Source organism: Pinus tabuliformis, chromosome 7, assembly GCF_031772625.1.
Source record: "Pinus tabuliformis cultivar Carrire ecotype Pingquan chromosome 7, CPIR1, whole genome shotgun sequence".
Classification (NCBI taxonomy): Eukaryota; Viridiplantae; Streptophyta; class Pinopsida; order Pinales; family Pinaceae; genus Pinus; species Pinus tabuliformis.
The window spans coordinates 136634027-136647536 of record NC_142293.1 but is presented as its reverse complement, the minus strand read 5'-3'; the positions used below and the strand labels follow the sequence as shown (position 1 = coordinate 136647536).

The window sequence follows — 13510 nt, the reverse complement described above, 5'->3', positions numbered from 1 at the left end:
CAAGAACTTGGTATCAATAACTAACATGTTTTATATCTTTAAATAGGACAAAAATGAAAAATAAAAAGAATGATTCATGGGTAGTCTGAAATACTATCCCTCTTACACCTTTGTATAGTTCACACTATTTCCATTTTTGGAAAATACAACAAAAATGGATCAATGAACTTACGAGTTTCTCTATGTTTCTTTTGGATATTTCACTTGAGACATAACTAGATTAGTTACGTTTTTTGGTATTTGGCTTCATGGGATAGTTAGAAATACCATCTCTCTTGCAGCTTTTTATAGCTCGCATTATCTCCATTTTTGGAAAATACAACAAAATGTGGATCAATGAACTTACAAATTTCTATATGTTTCTTATCGATATTTTACTTGACATATAACTACCTCTCAATAAAAGAGGTCACAACTAGGAAATTTGACCCATGATTAATTTCATTAGCCTAGCTTAATTCTTCATTGACCTCTTTCTATCTAATAACATCTTTTATTCAATCAACTTGATTTTAAATTGTAAAATAAAAAGTATAAAATTGTAAACCCTTAATTAAGTGGAATTAAAAAAATATACTTTCATTTGGTTTAGAAACAAAACTAAAATATCATTATCATACCTAAAATGTATCTCAAAATTTAATAGCAGTTTTATTTTATCAACTCAGTAATTTCTTTATTCAACTTAAGTTTAAATTTGTAAAATTTGTTTTATCAAAAGCTAAACCCTTAATTGAATAGAATCATTTTTTTTATAGTATGATTTAGAAAAATAAAATAAAACAACTTAAAAATTATATCATTTTCCTTAAAGTTTGTTTGTGGTCTTTTATGTATACAAATATATTTTAATTTAAAAATATAAGATACAAAATCTTTAATTTTCAAACATAGTACTAACTTCTAGAATATCGGTTGAGTGAGATCACATTCAATTTTATTTTATATTTTAATTAAAAAACCTAACATGTAAATTTTTTAATTTAAAACTAATATTAACTTGTAATTTAAGTAAGACTATATATACACTATTATCATATTTATAATATAAGTAAAAAAATATTAAAGTCTCCATATTTATATTTCAATGCTAAATTTTGTCTTTTATCTTTTATGTATGAACATCATTTTAATTTAAAAATATAAAATAAAAATTCTTTAATTTAAAACATTATACTAACTTCTAGAATATGACTTAGTTAAAATAAAATTCATATTCAGTTTTTAATCTTTAATGTATTCCGTATTTTAATTCAAAAATATAACATATACAATTTTTAATTTAAAACATAGTACTAACTTGTAATTTAAGTGAGACTACATCTTTAAATCTTAAACATTTTTTATATGAAGCAAAGTCTTTCGATAGAAATCACATAAGAGAAATTTTTGACCGATGGGTTTCAAACCAACAAGTGTGGTTCACCATGAACCAACTTTGTTGGTTCGAAACCTGTCCGCCAAAAATTTATCTTATGTGATTTCTACCAAAAGACTTTGCTTAATTCATTATCGATCACAGAAGCTTGAATACATAAATATCTTATATTTTTAATTTAAAACATAATTATACTTTGAATGAGAACACATCTATATACATCTTTCAATTCTAAACATAATTTTTAATCAGACACTAATATTTTTACTTAAAAAATAAAAAATACAAAACTTTTATTTAAAAAATTTATTACTAACTTCTAGATTATAAGTTAAATATTCAGTCATTTTTCAAATCCAGATTTTTATTTAAAAAAAAATATAAAATACAATTTTTTCATTTAAAAAACTTGATGAGAATTTTTAAAATGTAATTTAAATATTCATATTATCTTTCAACCTTAGTTTTTAAATTATAACATTGAATTCATAAAATCTATTATTTATAAATCTATATTTAAAAAAAATATAAAGTAAAAAATATTTTATTTAAAAAATTTAAAATCAATTTTGACTTAATTAAATTCTTCATATTTATGTTTAAATGCTAATTTTCGTCTTTTATCTTTTATGTATGAACATCGTTTTATTTTAAAATTATAAAATAAAAATTCTTTAATTTTAAAACATTATACTAACTTCTAGAATATGACTTAGTTAAAATAAAATTCATATTCATTTTTTAATCTTTAATGTATTCTATATTTTAATTCAAAAATATAACATATATAATTTCTAATTTAAAACATAGTACTAACTTGTAGTTTAAGTGAGACTACATCTTTAAATCTTAAACATTTTTTATATTAAGCAATGTCTTTCAAGAAAAATCACATAAGTTTCAAACCAACATGTTTCGGCCAAAATTTTTCTCTTATGTGATTTCTACCGAAAGACTTTGCTTAATTCATTATAGATCACAAAAGCTTGAATACATAAATTTCTTATATTTTTAATTTAAAACATAATTATACTTTGAATGGGAACACATCTATATACATCTTTGAATTCTAAACATAATTTTTAATTATACACTAATATTTTTACTTAAAAAAATAAAAAATACAAAACTTTTAATTTAAAGAACATATTATAACTTCTAGAATATATATATTGAGGTAAAGTGCATTAGGAGGCGAATATGATAAGCATACAATCTGGAGAATATTCCTTCACATGTAAAGAAATTGATGACAATCTTCATCAAGGGGGCATACTTCTCCAATAAGTACCTAAAAGGCATAACATGAGCTCGTTTTACCCTGTATGGTGTTTTCAATAAGGGTCTATAATACTCAATATCTAGGCTCATCCCCTTGAACCAATATTCACCATTGTCTAGTACCCCTGTAGCAAGTCAAATGGAGGACTTCTTCTTCTAGAGGTTTTCAAACTGAAAGCATGATGAATTTGTGACAACTCAACAAATAAATGTAAAAAGAGATGCTTGTCATGCTCTATTCACTGCTGGATTTATTCATGATAATGATGGACCTTGGAAACCCTAGTGACATAATGGATGACCTGAAAATGAATGAAATGATGATGATGATTGACTTGCTTTTATTAAGACACCTTCATAGAAATGTGATAGGTAACGAGCATAAGTGATTTTTCAAAAGACTGAACTCATTTCTATACTAACCAAACAGTGACCAAATTTTGCTATGTAAACCTAGTGACATGACAAATTTGATTTTGATAGTCCTGACAAGCTTAGTAAAAGCACATTTGATCCAGGTGACAGGCTAACAAGACTGACACTAACAGAAATAAGGTTAAAGAAAGAGTGAGAGAAGACCTTTAAACTACAAAAAAAGTAGAAACCTTAGAGGCACAAAAGAAAAAACTTGGCATATTTATGGAATCTATATTTAGTTTCATAATTCCTTCTCTTGTATATAATTTTTTTTTATGTGAGAAGTATTTGTTATCTCAATTCATGGAAATTGCTCAGAGGAAATCCTACAAGGTGACCTTTATAATTCTGGAAGCCTACTATAAGTGTAGCAATGGGGATAAAATCTTGTTGTGAGAATTGTATGAACATAGTATACTATTGCATCATGATCTTAGGTAGAAACCTAACCATTTTTGGGTGATGTTCAACCCAAAGCTTTTACTTATTTATTAAATACTCATGCTCAGTAGAGAATTTCCCTATTCATAATTCAGAAGAATCAAGATTGTCACCTTTCAGTTAGAGGTGAATTTCATTAGCCAAGAGCTATCATCCATTGGCATTATCAATTGGCTAAATCTCCCCTACAAGTAGAACTGATATCCTTTACAAGAATGGAATCCATTAATCGATGCAATAGGAAATTTTAATTTTTGAAGATAAAATACTTGGAAGGATGTAAAAAAATATGGAAGTAGGCTATAGAGGATATAAGGAAAAGAAATGCACTTAATTTTATGAACCTCCAAGTAACCACCCTTAGGATCAACAAGTATGTTCAATGTAGAAGGAGATGTGGGAATAAATAGATTAGACGTTGGTTCCATTTTCCCTCGATTTGGCTTCCTTCACCATACCAAAGTGATTACAACATAGAAGCCATAAGTAAGGCTATCTATTGGCAAGGGATTGAATCCACGGGAGGATTTCACATAGCATATGACCATGGTCATGCTGACTACAACATTAGAAACCTCCATGTTAGGTGCCCATACTTAAATTAAAATTTGTATTAACTACTTGGTTGCATGAGAACATGAAACAATTTTAGCTGGGGGGATATGATGGCACTTAAAATGCCATGTTTTCCACACATATTTACATCATTTATTGAAAACTTTTATTCATCATACTATTATCCTAAAGCATACCTTGACTTTGAATAATACATTTTTTCTAATGTACATTTTCTCATGAATTATTTCATTTCAAACAATTATACTAGTGTGTTTAGGGGAGAACTAGACTTTTGGTGCTTGCTAATTAAAGGAATCATGAGATGTTGCACCATTGTCACAAAATTTTCATCATCAATTTTCATTTTTGTTACATCATTAGGTTTTTACATATGATATGATGACCTGCCAAGTGGATGATGCATGGTTTGGAAAACGACAAGGATGTTAGTTTGGGACAATGAGTTCTTGTAATGAGAATGAGATAGCCTAAGAATAATAGGTTCTCAACTCTCTATGTTAATATAGGAAATCAAAGAATTCTATAAATACTATGCTCAATGTGGGTAGGGGAGGAAGATTGTGAATGCAATTTTGATACTTTGTTTCTAATTAATAAAGAATACATTTTTTATTTTCCTATGCACTTTGTTTCCATGACTAAATGTTGATTTAAGTTCTAGTTGCTACTATAAATTTTGCCCAATACCTTAGCTAAGGATGTAGGGCCCCTCCTTAGCTAGTTACTACTATAAAATAGTTTAGGTTAGTATTTGTCCATTTCAACTAAGTTCCTATCTATATGCAATATATTTCATTATTTATTTCTTTCTGCAAGCCTAATTAACTTCTTACTATATCAATTCCAATTCATGCTCGTATTTGTATTTATGATATAATTTGATTACATTTATATTTAGTGGCACAATTTTCTTTGTTCTCTTAGTTTACAACAACATGAATGTGATTAATGATTAATTGTACGTAGAGTTACAATATATTCATATGGTGAAGGGTTAGAACATACTTGTAAACATAATCACCAATTAGATTTTACTTTCATGCATTTTCCATTTCGTGTGTGTGTGTGTGTGTGTGTGTGTCATTTCTTTCATGCAAACAAGTTGGAATTTACTTTTTTTTCTTTTTCCAACCAAGGGTTATAGTATAGAGGCTTCATATTCAAGTTGGGTTAAATTAGGTTTGTTTTCCTATTTTCATCCAACTAAGGGTTACAACAAAGTGGCTTCATATGGAAACTAGATTAGATTAGTTTTTTCTTTCCCACATTTCTTACATTTTCCAATTAGGGGTTATAATAGAGAGGCTTCCTATGTTGGTTGGACTAGATATATTATCATTGTCAAAATAGTCTAGTATAATGACTCTACCAAAAGTGTCCTACAACCCCTACCTTGCAGGCAATATCTCCCGCTAGAAAATCATAACCTGGAGTAGTAGTAAATGGATTTTCTTGGCATACACAATGCATCATAGTTCACGTCTGAATGGGTAAAGTTAAGGATTTTTAACAATTTGCAAGTTAAATTTATATGTGTTTTGGGTAGAGGATTAGTTTATTAAACAGATATACAAGTAAATTTTAACCAAATTTTATAGAAAAACAGAGAGAAATAAGCATATATGAAACACATATCACAAAGCATGATAAAGGAGGTCACCCCTCTCTCGAGCTACATCTCTTGGTCCAGCTTCCAATGCAGGGCCTCTTTAATTAAAAATGCTCAAAAGTGTGTTTAAATGCTTTACACAACTCAAATAGCAGAGCTGATTTCTCCAAGGGATCGAGCACTGTCAAAAACCCCTATTTTGGTTCTTTCTGCACCTCCTTCTGGCCAGAAATTGAGTAAAATATGCGTGTTTCTCTATTTCTCCCAATTCGGTTGCCAACCATCCTCTAATTCAGCCTAAACCTAGCTCGAGCGCCCCAGGTTTTCTCTGGCATATGGTTCGTGGTGGGCATCGTGACCATGGGGCTAGGGCTAAGCCCTCACCCATGATCCCACCCTTTGGTCCTCTTGGGTGTGGTGACCAGGGTTGGGGCTTCGCCCCTTCCCTACCCCCAACAATGGGAATGTTAAAATTTAAATACATATGCTCTTCTATCTATGTCAAGTAACATTGTAGTGGAATTGACGAAGGTATTACTTGGTCTATGTGAGGTCCTATGTTCAATTCTCGATAGGGGAAGTTTGGCCTCATAACAAAAAATTTCATGGCAAAGAGGAGGCCACGTGGCAGCCACTAATTGGTACACTTGCCTCTCTCTATTTGGTCCATCAAGACAACCCATTGACCATTTAAATCAAACCAAATTCAAACCAATCACGTTGTGCCAAGTGTCAGCCATTCATTGAATGATGGAGGACTAGTCAACATGCCAAGTCATGGCCCAATCAGTGTACAGACTACTCACTGGGCATCCTTGCAATCCAATTTCCAAAACATTTAGTTGTTTTCCAATTCGATCAGAACGTGATTCGGGAGCATCCAATATCAGTTTTGAGTGAAACGAATTGCATTGGGTTCAGATCACCGAGATATATCCAGTCGTTAAGGTTTTGAGCACTGTCACACAATTTGAATTTTGAGCACTGTTTTGATCCACTAGATCATTTGCAAGTTCCAGATAAGCTATTTGTTGAAAATTAAATGCAAAATATCTTAGTTGGCATTCTATGCTATTAGAAAGATAATTAAAATGGCTATTACAATCAACCTCTAGCTATCCTTCCTTTGTTATCGTCTATAGGGATGAAATAAAAGAAGCAAGTAAGCATTCCAAAGAAAGGTTATAGTTGCAAAAGGGCACATGGGAAATTATTGAATCCACTCAAGGGAAATCTTCTTCTTATTTTTATGTACCCTAGTTTAAAATTCTCCACTTTCTTGGAGATTCCGGAACCATGATACTTGAAATTACAATATTTCTTGGAGATTCTAGAACCATGATACTTGAAATTACAATATTCTCAATATTTTTGGGAAGAATGTATATATATATATATATATATATATATATATATATATATATATATATATATATATATATATATATATATATATATATATCATTGAGAAATAATGAAGCTAATTTTTTTTGAAAGTCTATGTGGATGTGCAAGCTTTATTCTTTTGGGTATATGCTCCACACGCGATTCAGTCAACGAACATCTGAAATATCACGTGTGTTCATGGCATACTAAAGAATACCCCTAATTTGACTACATATTGGGAAATGACTCTAAAAATCATATTATTTAACCCCCTACCAATACGAACCCAATACACTTTCCCAATTTAAAAAACCCCTATTTTCACTAGATTCTCAGGGTATCCATTTTTTCATTAACATTTTTTATACCCCTTTATATTTTTCATTAACTTTGAGCTCCATTTTTTATACCTTCCAATATAAAAACCCTTTACCCCCTATATATCCCCAAATATATTATGGCATTCTTTCCTCAATATATATTCCGCAATATGAACCTACCTGGTATGATATTGCATATTGCTCCCTGAGTGAAGCCCCCGTGATATGCTCAAAGAATGTGATGGAGACGAGATTCTGGGGTGAACCAAAATCCCATCTCCCAAATAAAATCATCTTGAAGCATGTGGGTTATGGGCCCACGAATCCTTTCAGAATCGCTTCTCACCTTTTCCAGAGCGCCTCCAACGAATCTTTGAAAAAACCACTTTTGATGTACCCTTGGAACGACCATTTCTATTATAATGGATTGAACACTGTTTAAGCTCGCCAACCTCTATAAATAGTAAATTCATATCATCATTGGAGACTCCATAATCCAAAATGGAGACGTATAATTTTGTACCAATCTCAAATCCAAGCTGCACACCAAAGGCTTCCATGCTATCCTCAAACATATCATTCTGCCAAACAAAACCCTCAAGCTCGTTCAACGAGATTCCAAGGCTAAGTGTTTGAAGCACACGCCCCTGAACACGGCCTCCATGATGAGCCCGTCCATGCTCCTTGAATCACCCAATTTGGAAGGCAAGGAAGTTAATAAGAGGCACAAGATAGTGGGAGCCGAGGGAGTAGAGCAGGTGGGAGTGTAGGATTGAGAATGGAGGGTGTGTTGTTTTCTCAGGTTGTTGGAAAGATTAAAGATTTGTTGGAGGTGTTGTCGAAAAGGTGAGAAGCGATTATGAAAGGCTTCGTGGGCCCATAACCCACAGGCCTCAAGACGATTTATTGGGGAAATGGGATTTTGGTTCACCCCAAAATCTCGTCCCCATCAGAATGCAAGTATCTCATCAAGATTAATTATGTTTCCTGGTATTTGGCTTCATGGAGTAGCGTGAATTGTGAAATACCATCTCTCTTACACATTTTTATAGCTAGCACTATTTCCATTTTTGGAAAATACAATAAAATATGGATCAATTGCCTTAAGAGTTTCTCTATGTTTCTTTTGGATAAAGATAAATAAATAAATAAATTTTAAAATTTAAAATAAATTTAAATTTAAAAAAGTGTAAACATATTTCATCGAATAACAATGGAAAGGAAGAAATTACCTATCAAATAACCATGCGAATGCAAGAAATGGAGCAACAATCAGGTCATGTACAGTAATGAAATGTTTGTTGGAGGACTCGTTTGCTACATAAGCATCTCGTGACACAACAAGAACAAATCATTATGTTTACACTTCAATACATTTGAATATAATCTGCATGCCATGCTGAGGCTGTAACCATGGCGATGGGAGCATGCTTGTATGCCGATGAAAGAGCGAATGAGAATCTCTGTAAAATCATAGCTAATACAGTCTTGGCCTCCAACAAGCCAAAATTTTGGCCAATACATGTTCTTGGACCCATACCAAATGGTAAAAAGGAATTTGGGTGAGTGGCTGCCTTTGAAGGACCATCTGCAAATCTTTCTGGCTTAAACATGTTTGCATCTGGGCCCCAGAACTTCTCACTGTGATGCAATCCCAAATATGAGAAACTCAAGAGTGCACCTTTTGGGAGTGAGAAGGGGCCGAGCTTCGTCTCTTTTTTTGCTTCTTTTATTATCGAATGCGTCGGTGGATATGGCCGTAGAGATTCATTTATAACCATAGTCATCTGCCAGCCAGAAAAACCAGACAACCGTCACTAGGCTAGCTTAAATCAGAAATAATCATTCCTGATCCCAGAATGGATTCCTAGTGACACTTAGTTGGTAGGGTTGAAGTCAAAGTTACCAAGCTCGCTTGGAAAATGATTCTAGAACCCAGTAGGGTGAGATTTGACTTTGAATTTGGTAAAATACAAGACTCAAATTAAATTTGGTTTGAAATTTGGTAGGAATTTCTAAGAATCAAAGTTTAAGTTATGTAAGTTACAAATTTTCAAATTAATGGCCAAGATCAAGGTTAAAAAGTTGAGTCCATTTATTTATTAAAATACATTTTATTTTAAACCATAAGAAATTTTAATCAGAAGGACACTTTTATCCACTGATGTTGGGAAAAGTTTTAGCTTTCAAATGAAAACTGGCTATATATTATACAGGTCTATACCAGAAAAGTTATAGCTTTTAAATCACAGCTGGCTATATAGTATAAAGATCTAAACCAGAAGGACAATTTCAGGAAAGATGTAGACACTTTTGAGCTTGGGAACAAAGCAGACATCCTTCCTCTCCTTGGTTATGCAGGGAGCTAACACTCGTGTGGCTACGCTTTGGTTCCATGATATATCATTGCTGATTAACATATATATTCAATATTAATTTATTAAATGATCACTCTTACGAACAAAAATGATTGTTGAAGTTTTGTTGATTGACAGAACCCAAGATTATGGAATATGTAATTGGTTTCGTGATATACCATTGTTGATTCACATATATATTCAGTATTAAATGATGACTCTTGCGAACAAAAATGGTTGCTGAAGTTTTGTTGATTGACATAACTCAAGAATATGGAATATGTAAAATGAAATGGAAAATTGTCCTTAACTGTCTTCATTTATTGAGATGGGCAAGCAAGAACTTGGTATCAATAACTAACATGTTTTATATCTTTAAATAGGACAAAAATGAAAAATAAAAAGAATGATTCATGGGTAGTCTGAAATACTATCCCTCTTACACCTTTGTATAGTTCACACTATTTCCATTTTTGGAAAATAAAACAAAAATGGATCAATGAACTTACGAGTTTCTCTATGTTTCTTTTGGATATTTCACTTGACACATAACTAGATTAGTTACGTTTTTCCGTATTTGGCTTCATGGGATAGTCAGAAATACCATCTCTCTTGCAGCTTTTTATAGCTCGCATTATCTCCATTTTTGGAAAATACAACAAAATGTGGATCAATGAACTTACGAATTTCTCTATGTTTCTTATGGATATTTTACTTGACATATAACTACCTCTCCATAAAAGAGGTCACAACTAGGAAATTTGACCCATGATTAATTTCATTAGCCTAGCTTAATTCTTCATTGAGCTCTTTCTATCTAATAACATTTTTTATTCAATCAACTTGATTTTAAATTGTAAAATAAAAAGTATAAAATGGTAAACCCTTAATTAAGTGGAATTAAAAAAATATAATTTCATTTGGTTTAGAAACAAAATTAAAATATCATTATCATACCTAAAATGTATCTCAAAATTTAATAGCAGTTTTATTTTATCAACTTAGTAATTTATTTATTCAACTTAAATTTAAATTTGTAAAATTTGTTTTATCAAAAGCTAAACCCTTAATTGAATAGAATAAATTTTTTTATAGTATGATTTAGAAAAATAAAATAAAACAACTTAAAAATTATATCATTTCCCTTAAAGTTTGTTTGTGGTCTTTTATGTATACAAATATATTTTAATTTAAAAATATAAAATACAAAATCTTTAATTTTCAAACATAGTACTAACTTCTAGAATATCGGTTGAGTGAGATCACATTCAATTGTATTTTATATTTTAATTAAAAAAACCTAACATGTAAATTTTTTAATTTAAAACCTAATATTAACTTGTAATTTAAGTAAGATTATATATACACTATTATCATATTTTTTTTTTCTCCGTAAATGCTAATTCTATTAAAAAGTGAAAAAATATGTACAGTGAGGTCAAGACCTCAGAGGAGGCCGAAGCCAGTCCTCAGCCAAAAAGACAGGGATATTACAATTCAGCCCTACATCCAGAATTACAATGCAGACTTCAAAAGTTTTGCTTTGGTTCCTGACATACTGACTAAATTTACCAGACCTACAATCTTCATGGCCTACATTGACTAACAGTACAAAAAAGCCCCCGGCATAATCATATGTAAGACAAAAAGAGAAGTCTGGATTTGCAGTTATTACTACCTGAAGCTTGAGAATAAACCAGTTATCTACCTCTAACTTCAGACTCAAAACCATAAAAACAAAATTACAAAACATATGAGCTAGAGAGCCACCCGGCAAGAAGGAGTTGTGCTCAATCGGCATGTCTTGGTGAAGCTGGCATGTCCTCCTTATCCTGGCTAGTAGAGGCCAGCCAAGTCACGAGACCGTCTTCGTCCAGAACCGGCTCACCATCCGGATGAGTAACCAAGTGCAGAACTCCGAGATCTTGTTGAGATGGCCCGCAGACTAAAACGTCTTCCTGTAATGGAACCGGTTGTTGAGGCGCTTCCGGAGCAGGGGCGTCCTCTTGCATATGGTCCACATGATAAACTCGTCCCGATAGGTCCCCGAGCAGAATACTGTCATCCTAAGAAGGTGCGGAAACGGAAGGAACCGAACTAGACGAATTGCCCTCCTCTTCAGAGATAAATACTGTAAAATTGACTGTCACTATAGGCCTATTGAGCTGACTCTGGAAAGAAAACCTGGAGGTCTGATAAGAATTGTTCGGAGGAAACCTATCCTGATCCAACGATGGAGACGAGGGCGGAGCTAAGGCAATAGGAGCGACAATCTGAGGCGCAGGTCGTGAAAGGCTTCCTCTATTTCCTGAGTGACTTCCCCTGCGCGGGATTCCTCGTCTGCGCGGCATGATTACAAGGGCAGAGAAACAGGGAGAACAATTGAGATAGAGCAGACCAGAAGAAATGAGAGCTCTAAAAACCTCAGGGCGTCTCCAGCACCAATCAAACATCCAAACCCAAATGACAATACAGCAGAACTGAGGCGGCTTAGCTTCATAATACCCTGAGACATTAATTGCGTTGCGCGGATCCATGGCACTGAGCCAGAGTGTTAGCAGAGCAGCCATGCTCGAAATGAATTCGAGCCAACTTCGAGGCTGCGCAGAAATTAAATCTCCTACCTTTAACTTGTTAAATCCACCTACGGCCTGTACCATGCAGTCTGCCGTCCTGCCATCTGTTAGGCCAGTTGTCTGTCTGGCGTAATTCCTCATTGATTGCTGGAAGGATCACCCACATCCGGGTGAGTTTCCTTGATCTGAGCTTTGTCCTGAGTGACAATTTCCTGGACTTTGGCAATCTGGTCCTCAGAAGCTAGGCTGGCAGTAGTACCTTCAGAGTATCCGCCCTTAGCTTCCACTCCAAGATTGGCAAGAAAGTCAGCGAGATTATTTCCTTCCCTTTTATCATATTTATAATATAAGTAAAAAAATATTAAATTCTCCATATTTATGTTTCAATGCTAAATTTTGTCTTTTATCTTTTATGTATGAACATCGTTTTAATTTAAAAATATAAAATAAAAATTCTTTAATATAAAACATTATACTAACTTCTAGAATATGACTTAGTTAGAATAAAATCCATATTCAGTTTTTAATCTTTAATGTATTCCGTATTTTAATTCAAAAATATAACATATACAATTTTTAATTTAAAACATAATTATACTTTGAATGAGAACACATCTATATACATCTTTCAATTCCAAATATAATTTTTAATTATACACTAATATTTTTACTTAAAAAATAAAAAATACAAAACTTTTAATTTAAAAAATTTATTACTAACTTCTATCAATTCCAAATATAATTTTTAATTATACACTAATATTTTTACTTAAAAAATAAAAAATACAAAACTTTTAATTTAAAAAAATTATTACTAACTTCTAGATTATAAGTTAAATATTCATAGTCATTTTTCACTCTTCACTTCTAAATCAAGATTTTTATTTAAAAAAAATTATAAAATACAATTTTTTCATTTAAAAAACTTGATGAGAATTTTTAAAATCTGATTTAAATATTCATATTATCTTTCAACCTTAGTTTTTAAATTATAACATTTAATTCATAAAATCTATTATTTATAAATCTATATTTAAAAAAAATATAAAGTAAAAAATATTTTATTTAAAATATTTAAAATCAATTTTGACTTAATTAAATTCTTCATATTTATGTTTAAATGCTAAATTTTGTCTTTTATCTTTTATGTATGAACATCGTTTTAA

The 13510-nt window shown here is 31.6% G+C and overlaps 1 pseudogene; it reads right to left on the bottom strand.

Annotated features, from left to right (window-relative positions):
- Nucleotides 1-8778: 8778 nt before the first annotated feature.
- Nucleotides 8779-9192, bottom strand: LOC149246124 (cytochrome P450 72A397 pseudogene; annotated as a pseudogene).
- Nucleotides 9193-13510: the final 4318 nt, after the last annotated feature.